Source organism: Mirounga leonina, unplaced genomic scaffold, assembly GCF_011800145.1.
Source record: "Mirounga leonina isolate KUSES-001 unplaced genomic scaffold, KU_Mleo_1.0 Mir_92, whole genome shotgun sequence".
Classification (NCBI taxonomy): Eukaryota; Metazoa; Chordata; class Mammalia; order Carnivora; family Phocidae; genus Mirounga; species Mirounga leonina.
The window spans coordinates 4,117,357-4,138,272 of NW_023270852.1; the positions used below are offsets into that span (position 1 = coordinate 4,117,357).

General features: G+C 35.2%; 1 protein-coding gene across 5 annotated transcripts in view; it reads left to right on the forward strand.

Annotated features, from left to right (window-relative positions):
* The window catches only part of BTBD10 (BTB domain containing 10), a 75,923-nt gene that overhangs the window by 25,701 nt on the left and 29,306 nt on the right, over nucleotides 1–20,916 (forward strand). The window lies entirely within an intron of this gene.

Consider the following 20,916-nt stretch of genomic DNA (forward strand, 5'->3'; position numbering starts at 1 on the left):
AACTTGAGAATGCATTATGTTTGGTATTGTTTTTTATGAATATCATAAACAATTCAAGGAAAGAATAATTTAAAGTATTTTTAATATATTTGAAAATTAAATTCAAGATAGACAAATGAAATCGTTGAAATAATTTTCTAAAGAAGAGGGTAAATGTATTTTTATTTTTGGATGAATTAATGATTAGCTGAACCACTTATATGCAGTAGTATTTTACAGAATTGAATATATTTGAATGATAAATTTTAACTGGTTAAAATGACTTTTTTTCTAGTCTCTTAGAACAGAGACTCTGAATAGATGATCTAGATGCTGCCATTGAACTAGAGAGTAAATCAGATAAGTTTTTGGATTATTGCAAAATGATTTCCAACCAGGGAGAATTTCTAAATAAAGATAATTGTTCTTGCTGTGAGATTTTAAATCTTAACAGGTTAGCATTGCTTACTTTATTTGGAAATTTTAGCTGAATATTAAACACCTTGGCTATTTTTTTTCTTTTGTCTTCATTATTCCTGTCCTATTGACCCTTCATTTTGTAGGGGTTTGGGGGGATATACATTTTAAAATTATTTTATTTTTAATGTTTTTAAATAGTTCATAAGAGCCTTTCCTCGAAATGACAGGAAGTTCTTGTGATTTCCCCCATTTAATTTCTAGAAGTTCAAATGGTCATCTTAATGGTTGTCACAACTTATTTATATGTTTAGGCTAGCTAGTGGTATCTTGTATTGGCTTTTTTTGTGGTTTGGTGTCCAGAAATGTTTTTCTAAGCTTGTTTTAGTAATAGAGTTATAAAAGCAGAAATCTCAAACTAGACCTTTTTGTCTTATACTTGCTAGAATATTTTTCTCTGGTTTTGCTGGTTCTTTTAAAATAATAATGCCTGTGTTATTGTAAAAGTAATACATATTCATTATATGAATTTGATAAATACAAAAAGCACATAGAAGAAAACAAAAATGTTAAAATATTTTTCTTTTATCATAGCTTAAATTTTTTTGCATATAACCTATTTTTTGTATATGTATAAAAATATAAAATCACACATATATTTAAAAGTGGTTTTGAAATATTATTACTGTATGTACTGTTATATAACCCATTTTTTTACACTTAATAATGAACATTCCGTGTGTCATGAAATAGTCTTCTATAGCATAATTCTTAAGAATGGTGTAGTGTTTTAGGTGTATATATTTTGTAATTTGCCAATTTGAGTTTTCCTGATTTTTGATTAAAGATTAGCATGATTTCACAGGATACATTTCTCTAAAAAAGGAAGAATGTCTTAGAGAGTTAAGTAAAAATGTAATTTTGATATTTTTTCGGACAGAGAAAGATCCTTAGTGTGACTACACAATAAACTCTTTAAAGATATGCACTACTTTTAGAACAAAGCAAATAGCTAAGATTGCCATAATAAAGTATAGAAAAGAAATCTTTATAACAATTAGGAAAACAGTGAGCTGAGACTTTTAAAAAATGCTAAGACCAACCAAAAGGGTATCTTATATTACATTTAAAAAGGTAATCAAGGAAAGTGTAATAATAATAATGCCTGACAATGAAGGAAGAAAAAAATCCCTCAGCTCTTACTTAGAAGCTTCTTTGTTAAAGAGGAAGCTCAAACCACCACCAATAATAACAATAAAGCAAACATTGCTGTGAAGGACATAAAAATCAACAGGGATATAGTGATGAAGAATGCATCTAATTAAATGAGTTATCTTCTGGGTCAGTTGAAACATCTTACATTTATAAAAGGAACTGCCTGTAAAATTTTAAACTTATTGGTATTATTTGTGATTTCTAATGATTTTAGGAGAATACCAGGAGTACTAAAGATGGAGGATTCTAGGTCTGATTTTGAGAAAAACAGATTTTAGAACAAAAAATGAAAAAGATAGTTTATGACTAACTTGAAGAAAAATAGGTTAAAAATGATCCAGAATGGGTTTGCTAAAAATAGATTGTCAGAGCCATTTTCTGATGCAGTTGGTAGACTAGTAGCAATATAATGTATTTGGACTTAAGCTTAGTTTTTAGTGAAGTCTGTTTTTAAATTTTGGGGTGTATGGTGAAGGAAAAAATGAGTTAACTGTAAGTTGTTTGTGTTAATCAACACATTTTTGATTTTGAATGACCCTACCCAAAGATTATTGATCTTGGAAGGTGGCTTTGTTCTTTGCTTTGTCTCATTGCACATCTGGAGAAGGCAAATTATTAAATTTATAGGGGACCATGAAGAAAGAAGGATAGGAAATGATAAATGATCCAAAATGACCTCTGAGTTTGTATTGTTGGACTAAATTTAAATGAATACTTTTTTTGAGATATATAAGACCTGAAAAACACTAACATACATTAAGTTAGCATGGCTTTACAACATCACACATGAAAAAGACCTGGGGGTGTTTTTTGCCAGTAAATTTGATAGAAAACAAAAGTACAGTATGGCTGCCATCATTCCATTTTCTCACCCACCCTCCCTGCTTAAAAAAAAAAAAAAAATCACAGTGGAAAAGGCTACAGCCACTCTACTGTACACCAAAGTATTATTGTCTTTAGTTCTGTGTATATTCAAAGGAAGGATGTGAAGAAGTTGAAAATCTTGTAAGCTTAAGGAACTGATTAGAGGTCTTGGGGGCAGCTCTGATTGATATTAAATATGTGAAGAGTCACCCTCTGGAAATGACACTAGACTTGGTTTGAGTCAGACTTGTTTGAGGTTGAAAGCATGAGCTCTGAAATTGAACTGCTTAGTTCACATCTCAGACCGGCCATTTAATTTGCTATCTGATTTTAGGCGAGTTCCTTATTAGCCTCTAAGCTTCTGTTTTTCTCAACTGGGGATGGTTTTGAGGATTACATGAAGATATATGTAAAGTGCTCAGAATTGTACCTGGCATGTATTAAATGCTCAGATCTTAGTGTTGTTGTTGTTATTGTTATTTGGCTCTAGCAGATAGAACTAGGCAGTGGTTCTCAACTAGAGGTGTGATTTTACCCCTCATTGGGCTTTGGCAATGTCTGAGGACATTTTTGGTTAATGGCCGGGAGGAGAGAGTACTACTAGTATCTAGTGGGTGGAGGCCAGAGGTGCTACTAAACATCCTACAATGCACAGGACAGCTTCCCATAACAAATAATTAACTGGTCCAAAACCCTGAACTGGGGTCAGATGACAAGGTTTAATTAAGCTTTAATGTTAAGAAAAATTGTCTTAAGAGTCAGAGCTTTCCAAAGATTGAACAGAACTGTTAAAAAGAAAAAAACCAAGTTACCCTTACCAGTCATTAACAGCAATAGGTCTGCCAATTCATGGGGACTTGATAGATGAGATTCAGAAATTGGATAGGTGTTTGGATTACATGTTCTAAAAGGGTTTTCCTAAACTTAGATTCTGTGTTTCTGTGAGTATTTCTCGGGATATTTAGGTATATTGAATGACCAGTATCAAAGGGTTTCTGATGCAAATTCTTTCATTCTTTAATTTTATCAATCTAATTTAGTTTAGCAGAGTAGTTTAGATTTTTAATTTTAATTGTTTTATTGCTTACAACTTTAGTATGAGAATAGAGGAGGGAATTTAATGGAATAAGTCAGTTTGTGTTTTCAAAAGGCCATTTGGAATACAAGTGACTGTCGGATTGCTATTTTTCTCTAGAAACATGTTTGTGAAACTAATTCGTTAAAATACTGACAAATGATATATATTTCTAAAATTAAATCTTGTGTTTGTACCTCATATCTTTTTTCCACTGGTTGATTTCCCCCCCTTTAGTAATAAGTAGGATAGATGCTCTAAGAGGTTTTTAAAAGTAATTACAGTTTTTTGAAGCACCTTTAAACGTACGTGATTATGTACATTATAATATTATTCTCAGTCGTGAACAGCAACTTGCACAAAATACTGAGTAAATATTTGTTGAATAAATGACTAATTAGTAGATACAAAATATATCTGACCATTAATTTAGATCTGTGCAGTTATTAGTAGTGGTTAGCTATATATATATATTAAAGATTTGTTCATTATTTTAGAGAGAGAGCGCACATGTGGGCGGTAGAGAGGGAGGGAGAGAGAGAATCCCAAGCATATTCTGTGCTGAGTGCAGAGCCTGACGTGGGGCTTGATCCCACGACCACGAAATCATGACCTGAGCCTGAATCAAGAGTCCCGACGCTCAACCGACTGAACCACCCAGGCGCCCCTGGTGGTTAGCTATATTTTAAAACTACTTTATAATTTTCTATGGTAGGGAGTTGCTTGAGACTGTTAAGTATATAGTGATTTCCAATTCCCAAATTTTTATCTCTAACCTGGACCTTTCCCCTGAACTTTAGACTTGTGTGTCTGACTCTTTATTTGATATCTTCATTTGGAGTTGAATAAACCTCTCATTCTCTACAATATCTAAGATATACCTACACTTTCCAAACCTAATCTTCCCACTCTCATTCTCACGCAGTAAATGAACTTCCATTCTTTTAGTTGCTCAGACCAAAATAATAGTCATCCTTGACTCCTCTCTCTCACCTCCTACATTTAATCTCTGAAATTTCAGAGTCTTATTCTTCAAAATGTATAGTCCACTCTTTGCCATGTGCACTGCTACAACTCTCGTCCAAGTCACTTTTAGCTCTCACCTGAACTATTTGCAGTAGCCTCTGAATTGGTCATTTGATTCTACATTTGCATCCTTTCTTCCATTGTCCACTTGATCTAACATAAGTTAGATTATGTAACTTAAATTTCACTGGTACCCATATCTCAGATCAAAAGCAAAAACCATTTATTTAGGTTTTTAAAAAAGATTTTATTTATTTATTTGAGAGAGCGAGTGTGCACATGAGTGAGGGGGAGGGGCAGAGGGAGAGGGACAGGCAGACTCCACACTGAGCACAGAGCCTGATGTGGGGCTGGATCCCATGACCCGAGATCACAACCTAAGAGACTAAGTTGGATGCTTAACTGATTGCACCACTCAGGTGCCCCTGAGCTGATCTTTTAACATTGTCTTGCTTTCTGTGCTTCAGCTATCTTGGCCTTCTTGAATGCCATAAAAAAGCCAAAGATTACTCTTGCCACGGGGTCTTTGTACCCCTCATATATTCTCATAGTTCTGTTTCTCTCTTCCTTAGATCTTTGCTCAGACATCTTCTCCTCAGACAGTGCCCCTTGACCACTCTATGTAAGATAGAACCTCATACCTCAAAATGAGTATCTCTTCTCTTCACCCTGCTTCATTTTTCCTCATAGCACCTATCACCATATAATATTTAATGTATTTATTTGTATATATTCTGTTTTTCTTTCCTTGATTGTATTAATTTTGAGGGCACAGGCTTTCTTGGTTATATCCATCAGGACTAGAATAGTAAATCGCATATGATTTGTATTCAGTGAATATTTGGTAGATTGCGTGTTAAAACAAATTTTTAAGATAAAGGATAGGAGGGTAAGAGTACTTTCAGTTATTATAGGATTTAGTTGTCATTGTATGTTGTAAGCACCTGATACCTATTGATGAATTATAACTACGCTATTTTTTAGAACTGAAAAAGTTAGCAGTATAACATTTAGATATTATAACTTCAATTCAGAGACTCCTCAGTTTGGAGAGGTGCTTGCCTAGCAACATCTTCCTTTATTAAAAAAGTTCAAAAACTAGAAGCAAAGTAATAGACATTTTGAAAGTTAAAGAAATCTTCAGCTCCTTTGCTGTTTACATGAAATTAGTTTTTATCAGTTGGGAAAACTTTACCCTGGTAGTAAAACATTAAAGCTTTGCCCTTAAGGGGTACTTTTCTGTCAGAATTTTTAGTATCTAGGTCTTCATTTGACTTCACAGAAAAGATGCTCTTAGAGTGCTCTTAGAGTCATGCAACAGTATATGAAACTTTTCTTTTTATTCAAGTATGATCTAATGGTTGAACGATTCTATATATTTCTCATTGCTCATCAAGATACTTTCCTTTATCTATTTCTCCCATTCCCCCTAGCCATCTCCCCTTTGGCAACCACCAGTTTTGTTCTTTGTATTTAAGAGTGGGGTTTGGGGCGCCTGGGTGGCTCAGATGGTTAAGTGTCTGCCTTTGGCTCAGGTCATGATCCCAGGGTCCTGGGATCGAGCCCCACATTGGGCTCCTGGCTCAGCGAGGAGCCTGCTTCTCCCTCTCCCTCTGCCTCTCTCCCTGCTCATGCTTTCTCTCTCTCTCTCTCTCTACCTCTGTGTCTCAAATGAATAAATAAAATCTTTAAAAAAAAAATTTAAAAAAGAGTGGGGTTTTTTGGGTCTCTCTCTCTCTTTTTTTTTTTTTTGTCTTGTTTCTAAATTCCACAGGAGTGAAATCATATGGTATTTGTCTTTCTCTGAATAATTTCACTTAGCATTATACCCTCTAGGTTCATCCATGTTGTTGCAAATGGCAAGATTTCATTCTTTTTTATGGCCAAGTAATACTTCATTGTTTATATGTATGTATGCCATATATATATATATATATATATATACCACATCTTTATCCATTCACCTATCAGTGGACACTTGGGTTGCTTCCATATCTTGGCTATTGTAAATAATACTGCGATAAACATAGTGGTGCATGTATCTTTTTGAATTAGTGTTTTCATTTTCTTTGGGTAAATACCCAGCAGTGGAATTACTGGATCATAGGGTAATTCTATTTTTAATTTTTTGAGGAACCTTCATACTGTTTTCCACAGTGGCTGCACCAATTTACATTCCCGCCAACCGTGTAAAGAGTTCTTTTTTCTATGGAACTTTCTTGCTGCTGCCACTGCTTCTGCCTTACTTCAGTTGCTGACTTATCTGACAATGGAATTTTTAAGGAGAAGAGAAAGATGTTAGGATTTAGGACTAGTATTAAGACTATTCTTGGGCTATATTTCTTGCTATACTTGTCTTTAGTGGGGAAATCTGGGATTTAAGTATCATTTAAAATATTTCTATGGAAAAAAAAGATCAAACCACATACTTACAGTTGACTTTTGAGAGCATAGCTCAGTCCTCAGTTGACAACTGCCCTTTTCGGTAATTAGCCTTTGTTCCTTGGGGAACTGATCATGTATTAAGCAGAACAAAAAGCTTATAGAAAGGCTAATTGACAAAAAAGGGAAAAGAAGAGAGAAATTTGTATTAAATCTGTTGAAAATAGATTTAGAAGTTTGATAGCATTTCTTCTATCGTCACAGTTAACTGACACTTAACATTTAAGAATGGGAAAAATTTTCTGTAAAGGGTTGAATAGTAAATATTTTTGGCTCTGTGGACTCTAGTCTTTGTTGCAGCCACTCAGTTTTGCCATTACAGAGTGAAAACAGCCATTAACAATGTATAAATGAATGGGCATAGTTATGTTTTAATAAAGCTTTATTTACAAAATCAAGTAATGGGTTGCATTTGGTCCATGAACCATGGTTTTACATCTCTTAACACCTTAAAAATGCTTATAAAAAGCATATGCAAATTAAGTGCTTAACAGTATATTAATATGAAATCATTTAAAAGTCTTAGTTAAAAAAGCTAAAACATAGATGTGATACTTGTTATACTAATAAAAACAGCTTAATTCTCCCCAAAATGAAAATAGAAATTTAAAATACTGCTTTTTTAAGGACAGACTAATGGATAGGAACACCTAACACAAAATTTACAAGGATGCTCACCTCATTTTAAAGAAAAAGTAGGTCTTGGGGCACCTGGGTGGCTCAGTTATGGTTAAGTGTCTGCCTTTGGCTCAGGTCATGATCCCAGGGTCCTGGGATCGAGCCCCGCGTCAGTCTCCCTGCTCAGGAGTCTGCCTCTCCCTCTCCTTCTGTGAGCTCTCTTGCTTTTGTTCTCTCTTAAATAAATAATAAAATCTTTAAAAAAGTAGGTCTTAAAACCTTGATTAAATGTTTAAAATAATTTGTAAATCATAAATCCATATCTCCATATCTCTCTGTACACACACACACACACACAGAGTAGTGTTTGACAAGGAATAAACAACCGATGAAGGGGAACATGCTTAGATATTATATATACCCTGTAACTTCAGCTAAATTCAACAAATATTAATAAGATACACCAGGTTATGATGCTGGTTGCTGGAAGTGTTTAAAGATAAGTAATATAATTCCTCAAACTAGGAAAGTGCTACCATATAAGGTTGTACCATGTGTATTCTACATAAGGGTGCCATATATAAGTGCATATGATTCACTTTGTAGATATTTTACTTTTGTGTATTTGTTACAACTAGTGTCTGTTTGATAGCAGCAGTGCTTACTAATATCAGGTACTTCTGGAAATTTTTCATGTGTAATTTCTCTCCATTTTCTCTGTTCTCTCTGAACATACATTATTTGAATGTTGACCTCATTCATTATTTTTCTGATTTTCTCATCCTTTCTCTATTTTCTTTGTCTTTCTTTTATTCCCAACTTTATCTTTCAGCCCTTCTAGTAACCGTTAAAAGCTTCTGCTATTGTGTTTTGAATTTCTAAGAACTCTCATTCTCTTTTTTTAAAACAGCATCCCTCTCCTTGTGTTATGGAAGTAATACCTTTTCAAATCACTAGGTTTATTAATTATAGTTTTGCTTTTTTTGTCTCTACATTGTCTATTGCCTTTTTTTTTTTAAGATTTTATTTATTTGACAGAGAGAGAGCACAAGTAGGCAGAGCGGCAGGCAGAGGCAGAGGGAGAGGCAGACTCCCCGCTGAGCGGGGAGCCTGACGCAGGACTCGATCCCAGGACCCTGGGATCATGACCTGCGCCGACGGCAGATGCTTAACGGCTGAGCCACCCACGCGCCCTGTCTATTGCCTTTTCTATGTTTATTAAACTATTTATTGTGAAATAGTTTTAGATTTACAAGAAATTGCAAAAATTGTGAGTTCGTGGGTACTGTCACCCAGCTTCCCTTAATAATAACATCTCACTTAAGTGTAGTACATTAGCAAACAAGGAGATTGACATCGGTACAATATATAATACTATAAACTATGGACATCAGTTTTTATATGAACTTTTTTTTCTGGCATATATTCTGTGATATTTTATCAAATTATTTTATAGATTTGTGTAACTACCTCTACAATCAGGATACATAACTGTTGGCATCACCACAAGCAAACTCCCTCATCCTGTCTCTTTAGAATCACACCCTTTCCCCCCACTTTTAACCTCTGGCAACCCCTGATTTGTTCTCCATCACTATATTTTTGTCATTTTGAGAATATTATATAAATGTAATCAGATAGTGTGTAAACTTTTGGGTTTGGGTTTTTCGTTTCATATAATGCCCTTGTATCCATTCACATTGTTGTACATATCAGTAGTTCTTATTTCTGAGTACTACTCCATTCTACGGATGTACCACAGTTTATTTATCCTTTCAGAGAATGGCGTGGTTTTTGTTACATATTTTGCAATACTGTTGGACTTTTAAAATTCTATACATATTACTTTACTATTCCCTCCCATCCCCCATAGGAGTTTTTTGTTGCACTGAACAAAATGAAGGAGACCCTTAAATTTCTCTTCAGTCCTTAGGAAACTGCCTGCCATTGGAATCTGTTGCCGTAATTGGAAATTTTATTTTTTTAATTTATTTATTTATTTTTATTTTTTAAAGATTTTATTTATTTGACAGAGACACAGCGAGAGAGGGAACACAAGCACGGGGAGTGGGAGAGGGAGAAGCAGGCTTCCCGCGGAGGAGGGAGCCCAACATGGGGCTTGATCCCAGGACCCTGGAATCAAGACCTGAGCCGAAAGCAGACGCTTAACGACTGAGCCACCCAGGGGCTCCCATAATTGGAAATTTTAAACAAATTAGGTGGCAAGGTCATAAGCAGAAATTCATACAAAATGAATATTCTGAAGTTTGATGTAAATAGATATTTGCTTCTGAGAGTGAACATTTTAGTAAGATTTAAGTATTTTTGGTCAGTCAACTGCCTGTTGATCTCATGCTTCAAAGCATGATTTTGAAGTTAAGTGGAAAGTTGGTATAAGATAAATCAGAAGCCTTATTAGCTTATGAAGTTCCAAGATTTAAAAATGGAAATGTTTTGGGGCACCTGGGTGGCTCAGATGGTTAAGCGTCTGCCTTCGGCTCAGGTCATGATCCCAGGGTCCTGGGATCGAGTCCCGCATCGGGCTCCCGGCTCAGCGGGGAGCCTGCTTCTCTCTCTGACCCTCTCCCCTCTCATGCTGTTTCTCTCTCGCTTGCTCTCTAAAAAATAAAATCTTTAAAAAAAAAAAAAATGGAAATGTTTTCTTTTGGTAGGATTTGTGTTTAAGGTTGGTTTATTTACATAACTAGAGGTGCTATGAGTGGTATTATTGATGAAAATTTTGATTTTAGAGGAGTCATGATTAAGGATTCTGGTTTGGGTTTCTGTAGTAACTATTGGGTAATATTGATCTGTGAGTTTTCAAGTGGTGATCAATTGGAGATGGTAGTTGTTTTTAATCTTATTGTAAAAAGGCTTTTGGTTTCATGAGAACATGAACCATGTTATAAGAGGGAATGCAAAAATCTATGTTGGTTAGTGAAGGAGAATTTAGGATTTATTAGGAGAAGAAGGGCATGACTTTTATTAAGTGTAATTGAAATGACTGACTAGAAACTTCCTGGGAGGATAGCCTTAAGCAAGCCATGTTTTAGCCAAGAGGCCAGTTCTGGTGTAGTTTGATAAGTTTTGATAAAGGTATGCACTCAATGAAACTTCACTGCAATCAGGAGATGAACATACCCATCACACTCAAAAGTTTCCTTGAAGTCCTTTTTTTTTTTTTAATATTGAAGTATAATTAACATATAATGTTATGTTAGTTTCAGGTGTAAACATATTGATTCAACAATTCTATACATTACTCAGTGCTCACCAGGAAAAGTATAGTCATCAGACAAACATTATTACTACAATATTATTGACTATATTCCTTATAATGTACTTTCCATCTCTAGGACTTATTTTATAATTAGAAGTTTGTACCTCTTAATCCCCAATATCTATTTCACTCCTCCCCCCTACAACATTCCCTCTGGCAACCACCATTTCTCGGTATTTCAGAATCTGTTTTTTGTTTGTTTTAAAGATTTTATTTATTTATTTGACAGAGACAGCGAGAGAGGGAACACAAGCAGGGGGAGTGGGAGAGGGAGAAGCAGGCTCCCCGCTGAGCAAAGAGCCTGACATGGGGCTCGATCCCAAGACCTGGGGATCATGAGCTGAGCTGAGCTGAAGGCAGACGCTTAACGACTGAGCCACGCAGTTGCCCTTGTTTTTTGTTTTTTTTTTTTCCTTGTTCATTTGTTTTTTAGATTCTGCATGTAAGTGGAATCATATGGTATTTGTCTTTTTCTTTCTGACTTATTTCACTTAGCATTATACCCCCAGGTTCATTCATGCTGTTGCAAATGGCAAGATTTCATTCTTTCCTATAGCTATATTCAATTATAGTATGTATACTACATTTTTTTTATCCATTCATCTATCAGTGGATACGTGGGGTGCTTCCATATCTTGGCTGTTGTAAATAATGCTGCAATAAACATAAGCATGCATATATCTTTTTGAATTAGTGTTTTTGTTTTCTTTGGGTAAATATGAGTAGAGAGATTACTGGATCATATGGTCTTTGTATTTTTAATTTTTTGAGTAACTTTCACCACTGTTTTCCACAATGGTTGCACCAAATTACATTCCCATCAACTGTGTGGGAGGGTTCCTTTTTCTCTGCATTTTCACCAACACTTGTTATTTCTTTTTGATTTTAGCAATTCTGACTGGTGTAAGGTGATATCATGGTTTTGATTTGCATTTCCCTGATGATTAGTGATTTGAGTATCTTTTCATGTGTCTGTTGACCATCTGTAGTCTTCTTTGGAAAAATGTTCAGATCTTCTGCCTGTTTTTTAATCTGATTATTTAGGGCTTTTTGGTATTCAGTTGTCTTCATATATTTTGGATATTAATGCCTTATCAGATATAGCATTTGCAGATATTTTCTCCCATTCAGTAGGTTGCCTTTTGTTTTATCCATGGTTGCCTTTGCTGTACAAAAGCTTTTTATTTTGATGTAGTTTCAGTAGTTTAATTCTGCTTTTTTCCCCTTGCCTGAGGAGACATATCCATAAATCTGTTGCTAATAAGGTCAATGTCTAAGAGATATGTTTTCTTTTAGGAGTTCTAATCCATTTCACTTTAGGTCTTTAATCCATGTTGAGTTTATTTTTGTGTATCGTGTAAGAAAATGGTTCAGTTTTATTCTTCTGCATGTAGCTGTCCAGTTTTCCCAGCACCATTTATTGAAGAGACTGTCTTTTCCCCTTGTATATTCTTTGTTATAGATTAATTGACCATATAAGCATGAATTTATTTCTGGACTCTCACTTCTGTTCCATTGGTCTTTATGTCAGTACCGTATAGTTTTGATCACTATAAGGCTTTGTAGTATATCTTGAAATCTGGGATTGTGATACCTCCAGCTTTGTTACTCTTTTTCAAATTGCTTTGGCTACTCAGGGTCTTTTGTGGTTCCATACCAATTTTAGTATTATTTGTTCTGGTTCTATGAAAAATGGTGTTGGTATTTTGAAAGAGATTACTTTGAATTTGTAGATTGTTTTTGATAGTATGGACATTTTAACGATATTAATTCTTCCAATCCATGAGGATGGAATATCTTTCCATTTGTTTGTGTTGCTTTCAGTTTCTCCCATCAGTGTTTTATAGTTCTTGGAGTACAGGTCTTTCACCTCCTTGGTTAAGTTTATTCCTAGGTATTTTATTCTTTTTGGTGCAATTGTAAATGGGATTGTTTTCTTCATTTCTCTTTCTGCTACTTTGTTATTAGTTTATAGAAATGGAACAGATTTCTGTATATTGATTTGTGTCCTGCAGCTTTACTGAATTCATTTTTCAGTTCTAATAGTTTCTTGGTGGCGTCTTTAGGGTTTATTATATATAGTATCATGTCATCTACAAATAATGAATTATACTTCTTCTTTACCAATTTGAATACCTTTTATATCTTTTTCTTGTCTGACTGTTGCAGCTAGGATTTCCAGTACTGTGTTGAATGTAAGTGGTGAGAATGGATATCCTTGTTCCTGATCTTAGAGGACAGGCTCTCGGTTTTTTAATCATTGAATATGATGTTAGCTGTAGGTTTTTCAGATATGGCTTTTATTATGTTGAGGTTTGTTCCCTCTAAACCTGCTTTGTTGAGAATTTGTATCCTGAATGGATGTTGTATTTTGTCAAATGCTTTTTCTGAGATGATCTTATGGTTTTTATCCTTTCTTTTTTTTAATGTAATGTATCACATTGATTTGCGAATATTGAACCACCCTTCCATCCCTGGAATAAACTTTACTTGATTGTGGTGAGTTACCTTTTAATGTTTTGTTGAATTCAGTTTGTTAATATTTTGTTGAAGATTTTTGCATCTATGTTTATCAGAGATCTTGGCCTGTAGTTTTCTTTTTCTGCAGTGTTTTTGCCTGGTTTTGGTCTTGTGGAATGAATTTGGCAGGTGTTTTTTTCTCTTCTGTTTTTTGGAATAGTTTGAGAAAAATAGGTATTAGCTCTTGATGTTTGGTAGAATTCACCTTGGAAGCCATCTCGTCATAGACTGTTGTTTTTTGGGAGTTTTTTTTTGTTTTTTTTTTTTTTTGGAGTTTTTTGATTACTGATTCAATTTCATTACTAGTGATTGATCTGCTTAAGTTTTCGCTAAGCTTTTGGAAGATAGTATGTTTCTAGGAATTTATCCATTTCTCTTAGGTTGTCCAATTTGTTGGCGTACGGTTTTTCATAATATTCTTTTATAATTCTTTGTATTTCTGTGGTGTTGGTGTTATTTTTCCTTCATTTCTGATTTTATTTCAGCCTTTCTCCTTTTTTCTTGATGATTCTGGCTAAGAGCTTATTATCAGTGTTTATCTTTTTAAGGATCAGCTCCTGGTTTCATTGATCTTCCCTGTTGTTTTTTAATCCTCTATTTATTTCTGTTCTAATCTTTATTATTTCCTTCCTTCTGCTAGCTTGGGACTTTGGTGGTTCTTTTTCTAGCTCTTTAGGTGTAAGGTTTAGTTGTTTTTGTTTTTTGGTTTTTTTTTTTTAAAGATTTTATTTATTTTTTTGAGACAGAGAGAATGAGAGAGAGCACATGAGAGGGGGGAGGGCCAGAGGGAGAAGCAGACTCCCTGACAAGCAGGGAGCCCGATGCGGGACTCGATCCAGGGACTCCAGGATCATGACCTGAGCCGAAGGCAGTCGCTTAACCAACTGAGCCACCCAGGCGCCCGGTTTAGTTGTTTATTTGAGATTTTTCTTGTTTCTTGAAGTAGGCCTGTGTTGCTATAAACTTCTCCCTTAGAACTGCTTTTCCTGTATCCCCAAAATTGTGGGCCCCACTGTGTTTTCATTTTCATTTGTCTCCATGTATTTTTTTATTTCTTCTTTGTTTTCTTGGTTGACCCATTCATCTTTTAGTAGTATGTTGTTTAGCTTACATGTATTTGTGTTCCTTCCAGATTCATTCTTGTGATTGATTTCTAGTTTTATACCATTGTGGTTGGAAAAGATGCTTGATATGATTTCAGTCTTCTTAAATTTATTGTGACTTGTTTTGTGGACTAACATGATATGTCTTACAGAATGTTGCATGTGTACTTGAAAAGAATGTGTATGTTGCTGTTTCTGAATGGAATGTTCTGTATATATCTGTTATGTCCATCTGGTCTAATACGTCATTCAGTCACTGTTTCCTTATTGATTTTCTGTCTGGATGATCTATTATTGATGTAAGTGGGGTGTTAAAGTTCCCTACTATTATTGTATTACTTTCAGTTTCTCCCTCTATATCTGTTAATAATTGCTTTATGCATTTAGGTGATCCTATGTTGGGTGCATAGATATTTACAATTGTTATACCCTCCTGTTGTATTGATCTCTTTATTATTTTGTAGTGCCCTTCTTTTTCTCTTGCTACAGTCTGTTTATTTTTTACTTTATTATTATTTTTTTGCTACAGTCTGTTTTTTTTTTTTTAAAGATTTTATTTATTTATTTATTTGAGAGAGAGAGAGAGCAGGAGAGTGGGGAGGGTCTGAGGGAGAAGCAGACTCCCTGCCGAGCAGGGAGCCCGATGCGGGACTCGATCCCAGGACTCCAGGATCATGACCTGAGCCGAAGGCAGTCGCTTAACCAACTGAGCCACCCAGGCGCCCCTGCTACAGTCTGTTTTAAAGTCTCTTTTGTTTGGTATAAGTATTACCACCCTGGCTTTTTTTTTTTTTTCTACTTCCATTTGCACGGTATATGTTTTTCCAGCCCTTCACTTTTGATCTGTACATGTGTTTAGGTTTGAAGTGAGTCTCTTGTAGGCAGCATATAATGGGTCTTGTTTTTTTATCTATTCAGTCGTTGGATTGGAACTGTTAGTCCATTTATATTTAATAATTATTGATAGGTATGTACTTATTACCATTTTGTTCATTGTTTTCTGGTTGTTTTTGTAGTTCTTCTCTGTTCCTTTCTTCTTCTCTTGTTCTCTTCCTTCATGATTTGGTGGTTTTCTTTAGTGTTATGCTTAGATTCCTTTCTCTTTATTTTTTGTGCATCTATTATAGTTTTTTGGCTTATGGTTACCATTAGGTTCATATTATAACATGTGTATAGCAGTTTATATTAAGTTGATGGTCACTTAAGTTCGAACACATTCTAAAAGCACTAAATTTTTATTCCTCTCTCCACATTTTAGGTATGTGGTGTCATATTTACATATTTTTATTTTGTGTATTCCTTGACTGATATTTGTAGATATAATTGATTTTACTACTTCTGTGTTTCAACCTCCATACTGCTTTTATAAGTGATTAATCCACCACCTTAATTGTATGTTTGCTTTTACCTATGAAATTTTTCTCCTTTCATAATTTTCTTGTAGTTGTGGCCTTTTCAAAGAATTCTCCTTAGAGTCCTTTGTAACTCTTTCCTTCTGCCTCTCTCAACCTCCATATTCCATGCCCATACAAGCACCAGTATATTTTCTGACACTGTACATTAGTTTTTGTGTTTCCTAGAACTTGATATTACTGTGTTCTTTTTTGGTTGGTATAGGGATCTAGCTTCTTTCATTCAGCATAATTTTGAACTTGATCTATGTTGTAATTTGTATTAATAGTTCGTTTCTCTTTTTTTGTTGAGTAGTATTCCACTGTATGTATACACCACAAATTGTTTATCAGATTACCTGTTCATAGACATTTAGGTTGTTTCTAGTTTGGAGCTGTTACAAATAAAGCAACCAACAATGTTTGTATGCTTTTATAGACGTATGCTTTTATTTCTTTTGGGTAAATAGATAACATGGAATGGCTGGATCATATGGGTAGTATATATTTAACTTCCTAAGAAACTTTCAAACTGTTTTAAACAGTTTTTAAAGTGGTGGTACCATTTTACATTACCATCAGGAGTATGTGACAGTTTCATTTCATACACATATTCATCAATACTTGATACGACCATTCTTTTTATTTAGCCATTCAGATAGATGTGAAATGGTGTTACATTGTGGTTTTGATTTGCATTTCCTTAATGAGTGATGATGTTCAGCATCTTTTCATGTACTTTTTTTTTTATCTTTATATCTCAAATTTTTTGCACATTGAAAGTTCTTTATATTCTAGATACATGTCCTTTATCAGATATGTGATTTAATTCTCCTAACAGTGTCTTTTGAAGAGCAGTTTTTAATTTTTTAAAAAGATTTTATTTATTTATTTATTTGTTTATTTATTTATTTATTTATTTATTTATTTATTTGACAGAGAGAGTGCACACGTGCGTGAACACAAGCAGGGGGAGTGGCAGGGAGAGGGAGAAGCAGACTCCCTGCTGAGCAGGGAGCCCAGAGTGTGGGACTCCATCCCAGGACCTGGGATCATGACGTGAGCCGAAGGCAGATGCTTTAACTGACTGTGCCACCCAGGTGCCCCGAAGAAAAGTTTTTAATTTTTATGTTCATCAAACATCAGTTTATTTTTTTATTTATTTACTTATTTACTTAGTTTTAGAGAGGAGAGGGAGGGAGGGAGGGAGGGAGAGAATCTTAAGCAGGCTCCACACCCAGCATGGAGCTCAAGATGGGGCTCAGTCTCACAACCCTGAGATCATGACCTGAGCCAAAATCAAGTTGAATGCTTTACCAACTGAGCCACCCAGGTATCCCTCGTCAATTTATTTTTTAATGAATTCTGCTTTTTTTCTCCTCAAACTTTTATAATTTTAGGTTTTAGATTTAGGATTGTGATCCATTTTTACTTCACTTTTGTATATGACACAAACTCACCTCCCCTCACCTGCAACTCCCCCCTCCCCAGGTGCTGGAGGTAAAGTATACATTGTATATTCATTTGTTTCAGCACTATTTGATGAAAAGACTCTTGAATTGACTTTGAATCCTTGTTGAAAACGAGTTGTCTGTATGTATGTGTGTGGGCCCTTTTCTGATTCATTGATCTAGTTGTCTGTTATTATTATGTCAGTAGCACACTGTGTTCATTCCTCTATCTTTAAGCCTTGAAATTAGGTTGTGTTAATGTTCCATATCTGTTCTTTTTAAAGTTATTAGGCTATTCTAGGTCCTTTGCACTTCTATATGAATTTTATTTTATTTTATTTTATTTTATTTTATTTTTTTAAAGATTTTATTTATTTATTTGAGAGAGAGAGAATGAGAAACAGAGAGCATGAGAGGGAGGAGGGTCAGAGGGAGAAGCAGACTCCCCGCCAAACAGGGAGCCCGATGCGGGACTCGATCCTGGGACTCCAGGATCATGACCTGAGCCGAAGGCAGTCGCTTAACCAACTGAGCCACCCAGGCGCCCCTATATGAATTTTAGAATCAGTTTGTTACTTTTGACTAAGAAACCTGCTAAGTTTTTTGGAATTATATTGTGTTTTTTTTTTTTTAAGATTTTATTTATTTATGAGAGAGAGACAGAGTGCGAGCATGGGCGGGGGGAGGGGCAGAAGGACAAGCTGACTCTGCACTGATCATAGAGCCCCAGGTGGGGCTGACCCCAGAACCCCGAGATCATGACCTGAGCTGAAGTCAGACACTCAACTGACTGAGCCACCCAGGAGCCCCTGGAGTTATATTGTTTCTATAGATCAACTTGGGGAGAATTGCTGTTTTAATAATGAATCATTTGACTTGTGAACATGGCAAAATTTTCCATTTATTTAGGTTTTTTTAAATTACTCTCAGCAATATTTTGTTTTTAGCATGCAGATCTTCCACATCTTTTGTCAGATTTATGCTTACATATTTCAGTTTTTTGATGCTATTGTAAATGGTGTTCTTTTAAAATTTTAATTTCTAGTTTTTGTTGTTGCTAGTATAGTTGACCCTTAAACAACATGGGTCTGAACTGCACAGGACTTACTTATATGTGGATTTTTTTTTTTCCAATATACATATAGTAGTGTAAGTATATTTTCTGTGACTTATGATTTTCATAACATTTTCTTTTCTCTAGCTTACTTTATTGTCAGAATACAGTACATATAACATGAAATGTGTATTAACTGTTTACAGGGGTAAGGCTTCTGGTGAACAGGTTATTATAGTTAAGTTTTGGGGGAGTCAAAAGTTATGTGCAGATTTTTGACTGTGCAGGGGTTGGTTCCTCAACTCCTGCGTTGTTCAAGAATCAACTGTATGAAAATACAGTTGACTTTGAATATTGATTGATTTTGTATTCTGTAACCTTGTTAAAGTCATGAGTTCTTTTTTTTTTTAAAGATTTTATTTATTTATTTGACAGAGAGAGCGAGAGAGCACAAGCAGGGAGAACAGTAGAGGGAGAGGGAGAAGCAGGCTCCCCGCCAAGCAGGGAGCCCGATGCGGGGCTCGATCCCAGGACCCTGAGATCATGACCTGAGCCGAAGGCAGACGCTTAACCATCTGAGCCACCCAGGCGCCCCTAAAGTCATGAGTTCTAGTACCTTTTTGTACTGGAGTCTACAATTAGTGATTGTATTGTCTTCAGATAAGGATGGTTTTACTTCTTTTCAAATCTGGATGCCTTCTAGATCTTTTTCTTGACATACTGTTCTGGCTAGAATCTTTAGTACATTGGTGAGTAAAAGTGGTGAGTGGACATCCTTGTACTGTTCTTGATCTTAGGTGGAGAGTGTTTGGTCTTTAACCACTAAGTATGATGCTGGCTGTAGGTTTTCCATAGATTAGATATCTTTTATCCAGTTAGTGAAATTCCATTGTATTCCTACTGTGCTAAGGTTTTTTTTGTTTTGTTTTGTTTTTAAATCAGGAATGGATTTTGTATTTTGCCAAATGTATTTCGTATGTATATTGAGATAGGTTTTTTTTCATTAATTTGTTAATATGGTGAATTATATTGATTAAAAGTTTTTTTATTGAAGTATAATTGACATGTGGTAATTGATTTTTGTGTATTCAACCAATCTCGCATTTTTAGGATAAATCTCATTAGATCATGATGTATTGACATTTTTATCTACTGCTCTATTTGATTAAAATTTTATTTAAAATACGCATATTCTGAGGGATGTCTGTATTTATCTTATATTGGTTTTGGTACTTGGGTAATGCTGGCCTCATAGAATGAGTTAGGAAATATGTTGTCTTCAATTTTCTGAAGGAGTTTATGTAGAATTGATATTATATCCCTCTTAAGTGCTTGGTGGAGTTCATCAGTGAAGCTGTCCAGGCCTGGAGTTTTCTTAGAGGGAAAGTTCTTAACTACAAATTCAATTTCTTTAATAGAAATAGAGCTATTCAGGGGCACCTGGGTGGCTTAGTTGGTTAAGCATCTGACTTCAGCTCAGGTCATGATCTCACGGTCCTGAGATGGAACCCTAGGTCGGACTCCGAGCTCAGCAGGGAGTCTGCTTGTCCCTTTCCCTCTCCCTCTGCTCCTCCCCCTGCATGTGTTCTCTTTCTCTCAAATAAATAAAATCTTAAAAAAATAAAACTATTAACCTTATCTGTTTCTTCTTGAGTGAGTTTTGGTAGCTTGGAATTTGTCCAATTTGTCTAAGTTGATGAACTTATTTGCATGAGATTGTTTATAATACTCTTCTATTACTCTTTTAATTGTAGTGATGTCAATTTTCTCATTTCTAATATTGGAATTTGTATCTTCTCAATTTTTTTTCCCCAGTCTGGCTAGAGGTTTATAAATATAATTGGTTTTTTCAAAGAAACTAGTTTTTTTTTTTTTTTTAAAGATTTTGTTTATTTATTTGACAGAGAGAGACACAGCGAGAGAGAGAACACAAGCAGGGGGAGTGGGAGAGGGAGAAGCAGACTTCCCGCAGAGCAGGGAGCCCGATGCGGGGCTCGATCCCAGGACCCTGGGATCATGACCTGAGCCGAAGGCAGACGCTTAACGACTGAGCCACCCAGGCGCCACCTCAAAGAAACTAGGTTTTGTTTTCATTGATTTTTTTCCCCTATTTTTTTCTGTTTTCTATTATTTATTTTTATTTTTATTATTTTTTTAAAGATTTTATTTATTTGACAGAGAGAGAGACAGCGAGAGAGGGAACACACAAGCAGGGGAAGTGGGAGAAGGAGAAGCAGGTTTCTCGCAGAGCAGGGAGCCTGATGTGGGGCTCAATCCCAGGACCCCGGGATCATGACCTGAGCTGAAGGCAGACGCTTAATGACTGAGCCACCCAGGCGCCCCTGTTTTCTGTTATTTTGATTTCCACTCTGATCTTTGTTACTAATTTTTCCACTTTGGGTTTAATTTAGTCTTTGCTTAGTTTCTTAAGGTGGAAACTGAAGTTATTCTTTAGAACTTTCTTTTTTTCTAACATAGGCA